Source organism: Triticum dicoccoides, chromosome 2B (genome assembly GCF_002162155.2).
Source record: "Triticum dicoccoides isolate Atlit2015 ecotype Zavitan chromosome 2B, WEW_v2.0, whole genome shotgun sequence".
Classification (NCBI taxonomy): Eukaryota; Viridiplantae; Streptophyta; class Magnoliopsida; order Poales; family Poaceae; genus Triticum; species Triticum dicoccoides.
The window spans coordinates 319903717-319915973 of record NC_041383.1 but is presented as its reverse complement, the minus strand read 5'-3'; positions in this window follow the sequence as shown (position 1 = coordinate 319915973).

Genomic DNA, 12257 nt, shown 5'->3' with positions numbered 1-12257 from the left:
TCATGAACCACCGGTATGTTACTAAGCTCGAGAACAATCTCGCTTTTGAGGGCAAGACGATATGATCAAATGAGTGAGGACTTGACAAGATCCTAACTCATCAATCGAAGGGTGCACCGAAATAAGGACTAGGTAGCACGATCAGTCTTAGAAGGATGATTCAAAAACCAACACGCTAAGAATGAAATTATTATCCTTTAGCTACCAAGCAACGAGGTTGCTGGGAGTATTGATTTCACACACCATGATTCACTTGTCGGCACTCCGGCTGCAACAACACGGAACCGAGGAATGAAAAAGGATGGCGAGAAGTATCACTATGTCAAGAATTCACAAGAGCCGGTGCAATCCTCATGAAAATCCTGACATAAAGACGGTAATACTTCAGGGTAGAACAGAATCAAAAGGTGGGTTGGCATTTTGATCTGCGGAGCACAATTGCTTTAACCCAATCCTAGATATGGATGAGGTACTGGAGTTTGTTTCTCCAAGTCATTCAGGACAGAATGGCTTGGCGGACCACAAGAGTAATAAGCATTGATAACACGAATGCACAATTACTCCTGACTATCAATTGATAGACGAGGGTCAGAAGACAACTAAAGAGGGACAACTCAAAGGAACATACAATTTTCTGAGTTGTGGATGCATGGTTTAGCATGTCGAACGAATTCCACATATTTCTTCCGGATAACCCATGCAGAAAGGTAGAACTGGCAGAGTCACAATGTAGAATCGAGAACCCATCGAGAGCACTCTGATTGTGATCTTTCGATCAGCGAGGAACATCTTCCATAAGCGGTTCATAGTATTTGGAAGAAAGGAATACCACGAACATCGAGGACTAATGCAAAGGTTACTAATAACCTAAAGGAACGAGCAACACTATCAACATGATTTAAGTAGAGTGAATCTCGGGTTTAAGAACCCAGGAATAGAATACCTACTAACTAAATGGCATCACAGGATGCTTTCGAGAATGATGGCCAGAATCATCACACTAGGACACAAATCATGGCTAGACCACTAGATGATCCCCTGAGACACCTAGGGTCATAATAATAACTCCAACTTGAGGCAGTAGAGTACCTCAGCTCAACAATTTGTGTGATTAACCTGGCCTAACAGACATTGAAACCGGAGAAAAAGGATTTTGCAAATGCATCAGACTCTTTAGAAACCTGGGATGACTCGGACAGCATAACGGCTGTAAATGCTCGGAAAAGATTTGGGACATTCACAAAAATGGTGGCATAACCACTTAGAAGCACAATATCAAGGTTCCGAGATCAACAATTATCATACGGAAGTAGTAGGAACTGAACTGAGACTTAAATCCAACAATCTTATAAGTCCACTGATTAGTAACACGTGATCCTGATAGAAAGAAGAGATAGCCTAGTTTCTTAACCCCGTAGGAAAGATAAGATGACTCAGATCAGAAGGGCATGAGGTATAAGGAGTAAAAAGAGCCTTGCATTCCATCCCACAATCAATTCCCTTATATAACTAAAGAATTTCTAGACTCAACTTCGACCAGTTTGGCTTGGTAACCTACAGGCAGTCAAGCTCTGATACCAACGCTGTCAGGACCCCGACTCAATGCCACATAGGTCTAGCATGTAACACCTCATATCACTTTGCGGCCTCACGCACGGTATTCCCACGGGTGTCGCCTTACCTTTGCCCGGGACCGTTTGCGCCTTTTGGCACACGTATATGACAGTGTCGCTAGCACCCATATGATAAGGAGCCCGGGCTGACATGGCTAGTCGTAAATCCAAAGTGGCACAGACTTACAGGGACAGGCATCCATGACCCAGCATCGAATGTGTCGGTCATCAGCGAGTGAATCCAGGCTGTAGCACTGGGCTAGCAGGACTCCGGTGAACCGGGCTGTAGCGGGCTAACAGGACTCCGGTATTCATCGCGTGACATTTCCCCGAAGGGACAGACACAGGAACAAAGAAGGACACATGCCGGCCAGCCTAAGTGTCCCGGAGCAGTAGCAAGCTACCATGGCTCGGTGGAAACACTAGGAGACATTTCCCGGTAAGAGAGGCTACCAAGGATAAACAACTAGGTTGTCAGATCCCACACATACCAAGCATTTCAATAACATACACACAATATGCTCGATATGTGCAAATACAACATGGCATCACAACATGACTCTACAACTCAAGTATTTTAATCAATAGGCTCTGAGGAGCGAGATATTACAAACATGGGTCTCATGACCCAACACTCAGAGCATACAAGTCAAAGCACAAGCGGAAGCTATCATGTCTGGGTACAGACATCTATAAATGAAAAAGGCTGAGAAGCCTGACTATCTACCAGATCCTGCCGAGGGCACAAGATCGTAGCTGAGGTAACAAGCTAAACGTCGAAGTCCACGCGGAACTACTAGTGAGACCAAAGTCTCTCTGCAAAAACATAAAATAGGCAAACGTGAGTACAAATGTACCCAGCAAGACTTACATCAGAACTATCTACATATGCATCATTATCAACAAAGGGATGGTGGGGTCTAACTGCAGCAAGCCAGCTTTGACTCGGTGGCTATCCTGAACTATGACTGCAAGTAACTCTTTTGAGGTGGCGCACACGAGTCCACATATTCACCATATCAATACACCACTATGGAACCGCTCCCGTCTCCCTACGAGAACGCCATCGATAGCACTCACGCTTATCTTGCGTATTTTAGAGTATCCACTTTCAATTGTCTATGAACTGATATAAGCAACCTAGAAGTCCTTTTCCGCGGACACGGCTATTCGAATAGATGATGTTAACCCTGCAGGGGTGTACTTCTTCACACACGCTCTCACCACTTACCGCCGTTTACACGACATGTACTCGGCAACCTTCAAGCGGAAGCCCAACGTGGGTGTCGGCCACGGCCTGCCTAAACACTCAAGTCTCTAGTCCAGGTTTATCGCCTATTCGGGTTCCATCCATGAGGAGATCCGGCCGGAGTTTCGCTCACAGCCCCAAACGATGTGAACAGGGTTCCGTGACACCAAACGGGCGCCTGATTTACCCGGCAACGTGCCTACCGCATCACAGCCCACCCCTACGGTCAGCGCTGCGCACGGCCTCCAGCATACTACAAACACCAGAAACTACTTGCAACTCCTGGACAGAGGACAAGGGTGATCAAGAAGCCGAGAGGGTCCATTGGTTTCGGGCCCAATGCGTGGTAGTAGCTGAATCATGGATCACAAACACAGAACTCAGTTCCTGAGGACGGCTGCAATGAGACAACCCACCATGTACTCCTACATGGCCTCTCACTGCTACCTTTACCAAATCGTGTTCACACACTTAGCTCACACACAGTAGGACATGTTCACACACCTCTGATTCATCCCGGATGAATCAGACCTGACTCAACTCTAAGCAGTAGCAGGCGTGACAAACAAGCATGAATGAGTAGGCACAACAGGGCTCAAACAACTCCTACTCATGCTAGTGGGTTTCATCTATTTACTGTGGCAATGACAGGTCATGCAAAGGGTAAAGGGGTTCAGCTACCGCAGCAAGTAACAAATATGTTGTTGTTGTCCTAATGCAGTAAAGAGAGCAGGAGCGAGAGAGTGGGATTTTATCGGAATGAACAAGGGGGTTTTGCTTGCCTGGCACTTCTGAAGATAACATTGAGTCTTCATCAGTGTCAACGATCACATCATCGGTATCACGTCTATCGAGAGGGGACAAATACCGGCAACACAGAAGGGAACACAATCAATGCAATGCACAATATGATGCATGATCATGACATGGCAAAATGAATGTGTTTTGGGCTAATGCATCTAAAACCAGATTAAATGAAGTTGGTTTGAATACAAGATTCAAATTCAAACTCCATATGTGATTATTCAAATGCCATTTAATTGATTTGTGCTATACAACAGCTATAAGTTGCTCTAACATGCATGAAAATGGTACAGATGGATTACTTGAATTTTTCTGATAATTTTTCATATATAAATTATTTAATTTGAAGTTACGGTTGAATTTCTATGAATTTTAGAAGTTTATACAATTTTCTGGAATTTTCTGAATTATTTTAAATCCAGAAAATGGTTAACTGCATCAGCATTGCGTCACTATGACGTCAGCAGGTCAACAGACGCTGCTGCTGGTCAAACCTGACGTGTGGGGTCCACACGTCAGTGACACAGGTTAGTTAACCGGGTTGATTAGGGTTAAACTAATACTAATGAAAATGTCAGCAGGGCTGGACCCACATGTCAGTGGCTTAAATAATTAACTAATTTAATTAGTGTTAACTAATCTAACACCTAAACTAATTAACAGGGGCTGGCCCCACCTGTCATCGACCCAGGGGGGGTTCCGCCGTGGTCAAGTGGGTCAACCCACCGGCGGCTTGACGCCGGCGAGGCCAGCCGCGGTGGCGAGCCTCGGGTTTTGCCCACAGGGCTCGGTTTGGCGTGCGGAGCACAGCTTCGGGATGCGGACGCTCGTCCGCATCCAACTGTGGTGGTGGCGCGGCCGGGGAGTGGCCGGAGTGGTGCCGGCGACGAGCTCGGCGGCGGCCGAAGCTCGGGTGCAAGTGGGGATGGGGCTGCGGTGCGCAAACGAGCGCGGCGAGGTGCCACGGAGGCTCTACGCGATGCGGGGAGCGTGTTGGGCGCATGCCCGGGACCAAATGGTCACCGGAGCTACGCCGACGTTGAGCTCAGGCGGCGGCGTGTTTCGGCCATAAAGGGGGCGACGGCTACGGTGATCAAATGAAGCGGGGAAGAGGGGGAAAGGGTGGAGGAGCTCACAGCGATCACGAAGAGGGGCTCGGCTTGCTCGGGAACGGCCGGAGTTCCACGAATTTGGGCGACGGCGACCGGCGGGTCCGAGGTAGGAGATGAGCCCGGAGAGGATGTTCGGGGCTTCTGGAGGGGCGTGGCTCGGTGGAGGAGGAGGAGGGGGTCAAGGCGGAGCCTTTGGGCGCATCGGCGGGGCTAGGGGTGGCCGGTGGCCACGGGTACGGCGACGATGACAGCGAGCTCCGCTCGGTGGTGTGCGCGAGAGGGGAGCAGAGGAGGGGATGGGGTCCAGGGGAGAGAGGAGAGGTGCAGGGGGCGAGGGGGAGTGCGTGGCACTCGCAGGCGCGTCGGGGCGGCGGTGGGAAGCAGGAGGTGGCCGGGGCGCGTGGCCGCGCGCGCCGGGCGCGTGCCCGTCCTCCTGGCAGGGAGGAAGACGACAGGGGAGGAGAGGTGGGCTGGGCGACCAGTGTTGGGCCGCCAGATGGTTTGGGCCGGGTGGGCTGACAGGTAACTTCCTTCTCTCTCTCTGTCTTTTATTTTAATTACTGTTTTCTATTTTTCTGTAACTGTGAGGCTTTATTAAAAATACTTAGGCATCTCTAAAAATCCAGAAAATAATCAGGGGCTCTGTTTAGATTATTTCCAACAGCCCACACTTATTTTTAGAATTATTTGGGCATTTAAGATATTTACTAGCATTTAAATGCCCAAAAGCAAAGTACATATGATTTTATTCAGTGACCAAATATGTCATGGAAAAAATGTGCAACCCTCTGGTTATGGTTTCAAGCATTTTCCAGAAATGATGAACATTTTTGGAAGCCATTTGGATCACTGAAAATATTTTTGGGTTGAACCTATTTGAATTCCATTTGGTACTAGGGTTTAGGCAATCCCCATTTCAAATTTTATAAAATTTAAACATGTTGCATGGATGCTAAAGCAAAAACAAACAAGGGCTGATCTGGGGCTGTGACACACTCTCACAGATTTGGCTTTGATAGAAGAGGGGATTGAATGTAAAGCAACTTCGAAAAGGCTAGAAATCAAGGTTCAAATGGTAGGATTGGAATCTCTTGATCTCAATACATGACTAGGTGGTTCTCTCTCAGAAAATGAGTAGTTCAAGTAGTGGTTCGTTCTGATGGATATCTTTGAGAGTAAGTGGGGGTGGAGGAGTATATATAGCCTTCACCCAAAGATCCAACCGTTACAAGTCTTTGACCCGGCCCAGTGACACCGGACCAAAATCTCGGCGGGACCGACTAGTGTAAAAGATTCGAACATTGGAAGTATCGGTGAGACCGATCAGAACATCTGGTGCGACCCGAGTGCAATGGCTAGGGAAAGACTCATTTTGGTAGTCCCGATCGTTTCAACTTGGTAATTCTGAAATGAAGCACCTTCACAACAGAAACTTGGTCATGCCATCTCGATGAGACCGAGATCGATTTCGGTAGAACTGAAATGCTAGGGTTTGGTTACACAGTGTATGTGATCAACTCGGTGAGTCGGGAATATAGGTTTTTGGTGGGACCGAGATGACACTTTAGGGTTTTGGACTAATGTGGTGTGGAGAAGTGTTTTAGGATTTTTGGAGCAATATTACTAAGGACTTGTGCAATTGTGTCATGATCAAAACCTCATCCCTTTTTAATAGTATTGGCTTTCCTATGGACTCAATGTGATCTTGGATCACTTAAGAAAAAATGTAGAGTCTTGGAGCTTTGCCAATTCTTGTCCTTAGCATTTTGAGGGGTTCAAAATCACTAGTCCTTGCCGTGTCAATCATTGATCTTCTCTAAAATCTATTATCAATGAGCACCAGATCAGTGACCTATATATTGTTATTAATTACCAAAACCACCCGGTGATTAGTTGCACTTTCACCATCACAACCTTGGCACAAAAACCAAACACAACTAATAAGTCAGCTTAGCTATTCGAACGATGTTTTTCCCCGAACTATCTGCAAAATATGAAGGGCATGGTAAGGTCATAAAATCTGAATGTGGTGAACAAAACATACCATTGGATGCAACCAAACGCATGTGCTATGCATCTAGTCACCCTAAAATCACAAATGCTCGTGATCAAAACATGGATGCCCTAGATCCATACGAGCAACGAGGAAGGCGTGAAGTCCTTACAACTCTTTGTGTTCCCTGTGCAGCTATCTTTTCATGCACGAACTCATTGGCTCCATGATCATTTGAAAACCCAGTTTTCACCAAAGCTATACGTAAATCCTATAGCAGAATACACATTTGATTGAAACACCAACTTCTTTTACAGTGCCACCGGCACTTCAGATTCATACGAACTCCTTTAATTAAACTAAGAAACTAACCATTGTGAAGACCACGTCCATGGCGGTTGCAGCGCGGTGGATTGGCGTCCACGTGCTGGGGGACGTCGGGCAATGCTTAAAGGAAGGAGACGATGACCTAGATGTCCACGAGGACGATCTGGTCAATGGGTGGCAATGCAGGGACAGTACCAGTGATTCAAGGAATGCATCGATGGCCGCGTCACAGCCCTGCAATGCCGCAAGGACGTGGATGGGGACCTCGTAGAACCCTACGGCTTCAAGGGAGATGGTAGTGGCCACAGACTAGGCCATCAATGCCACATGCATGACAACTGATGCGGGCGCAGGCACAAGCGCGGGTGCGGGCACCGCCATGGGCACGGGTATGACTTCTGCCTCGTCCAAGACCATATCATATTGATAGCACTGGCCCAACGAGGGATCCTGCTATTCTGCCTTAGATTCCTTACTCCCAAAGTTGAAAATGAGGTGAGGCTCCTTCCGGTGCACCATGGCATCAAGGTGGCTAGCTAGATGCGATCGAGAGGGGATTCTAAGGAGCCGGTGAGTGGATTGGACAAAGGAAGCTAGGCTATCGAGGCCTTTTGTAGGCCATGATGCGGCCACCATCAAGTGGGCAGCTGAACAAACTGTGGATGACCATTAAGGAACGCGTTTCCACTTCACAAACCTGCCCGACTGCTCATACGCACCTCCCATAGCTTGGCCTAAACCTCACTTGCCCACACGACAACTGCTGACTTTAAAAAGATACTTCCGGAGCATGCACATGATACTGTGTGCAAAATCATGGAGGCGTTTGGTTACCTGCATCATTTTTACCACTTTGCATACTTGTCTCACTTAAGCCTGGTTGAGCTAATGCAGGGAAAAACCATCATCTGCACTTAGTTTGGTTGTGTGCATATAGGCTGCCTGCATTAGGGGAGCATTTTTGGCTGCCATTTGGTTGCGTGCATTGGTTGGGCAGATGGAAGTGCCCAGTTGTCGGTGTCAAAACCGGCGGATCTCGGGTAGGGGGTCCCGAACTGTGCGTCTAGGCGGATGGTAACAGGAGACGAGGGACACGATGTTTTTACCCAGGTTCGGGCCCTCTTGATGGAGGTAAAACCCTACGTCCTGCTTGATTAATATTGATGATGTGGGTTACAAGAGTAGATCTACCACGAGATCAAGGAGGCTAAACCCTAGAAGCTAGCCTATGGTATGATTGTTGTTCGTCCTATGGACTAAAGCCATCCGGTTTATATAGACACCGGAGAGGGCTAGGGTTACATAGAGTCGGTTACATTGGTAGGAGATCTACATATCCGTATCGCCAAGCTTGCGGAGACCCCCTAGTCCGGGACTCCCTCAGTAGCCCCTGAACCAGGCTTCAATGACGACGAGTCCGGCGCGCATATTGTCTTCGGCATTGCAAGACGGGTTCCTCCTCTGAATAATTTATAGAAGATTGTGAACACCAGAATAGTGTCCGGCTCTACAAAATAAATTCCACATACAACCGTAGAGAGAATATTACACAAGTTCAATCTGCTGACGTATTTTGTGGCGTAACGTCACACCACTACCAAGCCTTCAAATTTTTTTATTGTTCCATCTCAGCGCGTTTAGCGAGGCAGTTTCCTTGGCACGTCTTGTCGAAGCAGAGATCGTGTTCCCCTTATTCCGGGATTCCCATCAATACGGACGTGGGTAACCCAACCGCGCCATTGATTGCTGCGCTTGGGAGATAAGCGAGTTTTATGAGGCTGGTGGGGACGTGTGTTTCTATCTGCCCATATAAGGGGATAAAGATCCAACCTTTTTACCTGCGCCTTCTTCCTCCTTGGCTTATCCATCTCTGCGAACTCGAGCTCTAGCGCCCAAGCCCGGACATCTCACCTCAACCTTCTCCAAATATGTCCGGAGCGGGAGGTAAGTGGATGGCCTCCTCCATCACGGATGGGCATATCCAGAAGCTGTGCAGCGCCGGATACTTGTCCAGCGACATCACGCATCGGCTCCCCGACGAGGGAGAGCTCGTCCCCACCCCCAGGCCCCATGAGAGGGTAGTATTCCTTCCCCATTTCCTCCGCGGACTGGGCTTCCCACTTCATCCCTTTGTCCGGGGGCTCATGTTCTACTACGGCCTAGATTTCCATGATCTGGCCCCAAATTTTATTCTCAACATCTCGGAGTTTATCGTCGTGTGCGAGGCCTTCCTCTGCATCCGGCCCCACTTCGGCTTGTGGCTCAAGACCTTCAGTGTCAAGCCGAAGGTTGTGAAGGGCAGCCAAGCGGAGTGCGGAGGCGCCATGGTGGGCAGGATGTCCCACGTTACGTGGCTAGAGGGCACCTTTGTGGAAACCATCAAGGGGTGGCAATCGGGGTGGTTCTACATCACCGAGCCGCATGATCCCGAATGGGCAGCGGCCCCCGAATTCAGATCCGGCATCCCCACACGGCTCACCTCCTGGAAAGAGAGCGGCCGGATTTGGGGAAATTTGGAGGAGCTGACCGGACTCCAAGCCTGCGTCCAAAAGCTGGTGGACAAGAAGCTCAAGCTCGTCAACGTAGTCCAGGTCATGCTCATCCGCCAGATTCTCCCGTGCCAACGACGGGGCTTCAATATGTGGGAGTTCGATCCGGCGCAGCACCAGACTTTGAATGGGCTCTTCGACACTATGTACGAAGAGGTCTGGAAGGTGCTGTTCAAGGGCGCCGAGGCTCCCGCATCTGCTACCGAAGATCGCGGATTCAGCTCGCAGCGTCCAGCTGACGAGGTAAGTGATATTGTCCTTTACGGGACGCTTGTTATTCATAGTTTGACTCTATGCGGGATCTAAACTCCCTTTCCTTTGACAGGACTGGCTGAAGAAGGCCGCACAGGCTATCTGTCCGGCCCCATTGCCAGAGGACCCAGCTGGCGTCCGCCTAACGGGGCTGCTGGCTCCGGCACCCCATGTGGTGCTGGAGAAGAAGGCCAAGAAGAAGGCCACGGGGACTCGAAAGAGTTCCTGTTTTCAGGTGCTATCAGACGATGAATCCGAGGCCGACTCCTCCCACCAAGGCGAGGAGGAGAAGAAGAAAGCCTCTCCCCCAGCGGGGGGAGGGAAGAAAAGGAAGGCCTCCCCAACAAGGGAGGCCGAAGGGTCCAAGAGGGGAAAAACTCTTCCCCCGGACTGTTCCGCCAATGCCAGTGACGGCGACGAGGACTGGCCTCCAAGGGCCAAGCCTCTGGCAAGATCGTAAGTATCCGGACTCCCGAATAACTTCAAGGTTTTCGTTTTCTGCCACATTATGTCTTTCTAATGCCGCATATAACCCTGCAGTCCGCCTAAGGATGATCTCCCCACTTCGTCGAGCGGGTCTTTAGGGGCGTCGGATATGGATTCTCTTCCGACTGCCTCTACCCCCCCTGATGCGGATGATGCCGAGGTGGGATCCCAGGAAGGGACCCACCAGGAGGAGAGGGCCCCGGAGGTGTCGCAGGACAACCTCCCGGACTTTGCACCGGACTCAGCCCCGGAACCCATAGTGGCTCCGGAGTCCGGTGGGCGACCCCTTCGGAAGAAGGGCAAGACCGCGACGCCGGCTGCCTCCGTCCAACCGGAGGTGCCGGATAATTTACTGGAGGCGCTCAACGGCGCCTCCATCAAAGAGGAACACCGCACTGTTATGAGTGCGGTGATTCAGAAGGTTCAGCTTGCCAAGAGCGGGCTGACCGAAGCCTGCAGCAGCCTTCTAACAGGCTTTGAGGTAAGAATTTCAATATATGTAAAATGGTACCGCATAGACAGTAGCCCCTGATGCTCGGTTCGGTGTTCGGAAATAAAATCCGGACTGAGGATCTTTAGAAAGATAAACGCAGGAGTCATGAAAATATGTCAATATGGGATTGCAGGCTGTGCTGCTGACCTCTGCCGCACTGACTGCGGAGGTCAAAACTTTGAAGGAAAACCTCGAGCGGTCTGAGAACGAGCTCGGCCATGCCAAGAAGCAGCTCGAGGAAAAAGAAGGTGAGTAATACCTTATGAAAATTGTACCTTATAGAAAAGGATTTGGTTGCAAGAAAAATGACAAGGATAACTGGGGTATTGCAGGGGCCACTAACGAGGTGGCGACCCTAAAGGAGGCGGTGGCCGCGGCCGAACGCAATGCGGCTGCGGAGCACACCGAGCGAGAGAAACAGGAGGCGCGGGTGGCGGAGGTACAGCAAGAGCTCCAGGATCTCGTGAGGAAACATGAGAGCCTGGAGCGTGACTCGAAGAGTCGAGAGTTTGAGCTTGCAACGGCTCTTGAGAGTGCCAAAGCCGCTAAGGCCGAAGCCTACAAGGCCCTCCAGGAGGTAGAGGCGGTGAAGAAAATAGCAGCGGGTAAGGCATTTTTCATGCAAAGTAAGCATGTGAGTGTTAATTACCTGTCGCTTACCCGAATTCGGAGCTCTCCAGGAGCGTTCGCAGATCTTCCCCGCAGCGTGTCCGACGCTGTCGCATTCTACCGGGCCGAGGAGGGGAGCTCAATAGAGAAGGTCTTCTGGTATCAGTATGCTGAGGCCGGACATCCGGTGCCCCTTAGCGACCAGCTGAAGCAGCTGGTCGAGCTCCACAAGGTGGTCGAACAGGCCATGAAGGGCCTCATAGTTCGGCTGTGGCCTAAGGAGGCCATCCCTGGGAGCTACTTCAGCCTGGTGTGGCGGCTGGTGGATGCGTGCCCGTGGGTTGAAGTCATCAAGCACTCCGCCTGTATTGAAGGTGCGCGTCGGGCCCTTGCCCGCGCAAAGGTGCACTGGGGCAAGATGGATGCCCAGAAGCTTGTGACGGACCCCCCACCAGAGGGCAAGGAGCATCGCACGCCCGAGATGTATTATAGGAGTGTGCTGAAGGGCGCCCGCACTATTGCGGGTGAGTGCTCCAAAGATGTAATATTTGAGTAGACTCGCATTTTGTTATCATGTGCGCTGAAAACTTGGTTCATATGCGCTAAGCAACGCTTGTTAATTTAAAATATTACCTTCTGTGCGGTTGTTTATCAAATCTGAGAGATGGCAAGTCGTCGGCTTCAGCCCCCATGCCACGAGTGCTGGGTGTTCGGGATAAACTCGAGCGCTCTTGTTCCCATTTTTGGGTCCATCTAGGGAGGCGCTCAAC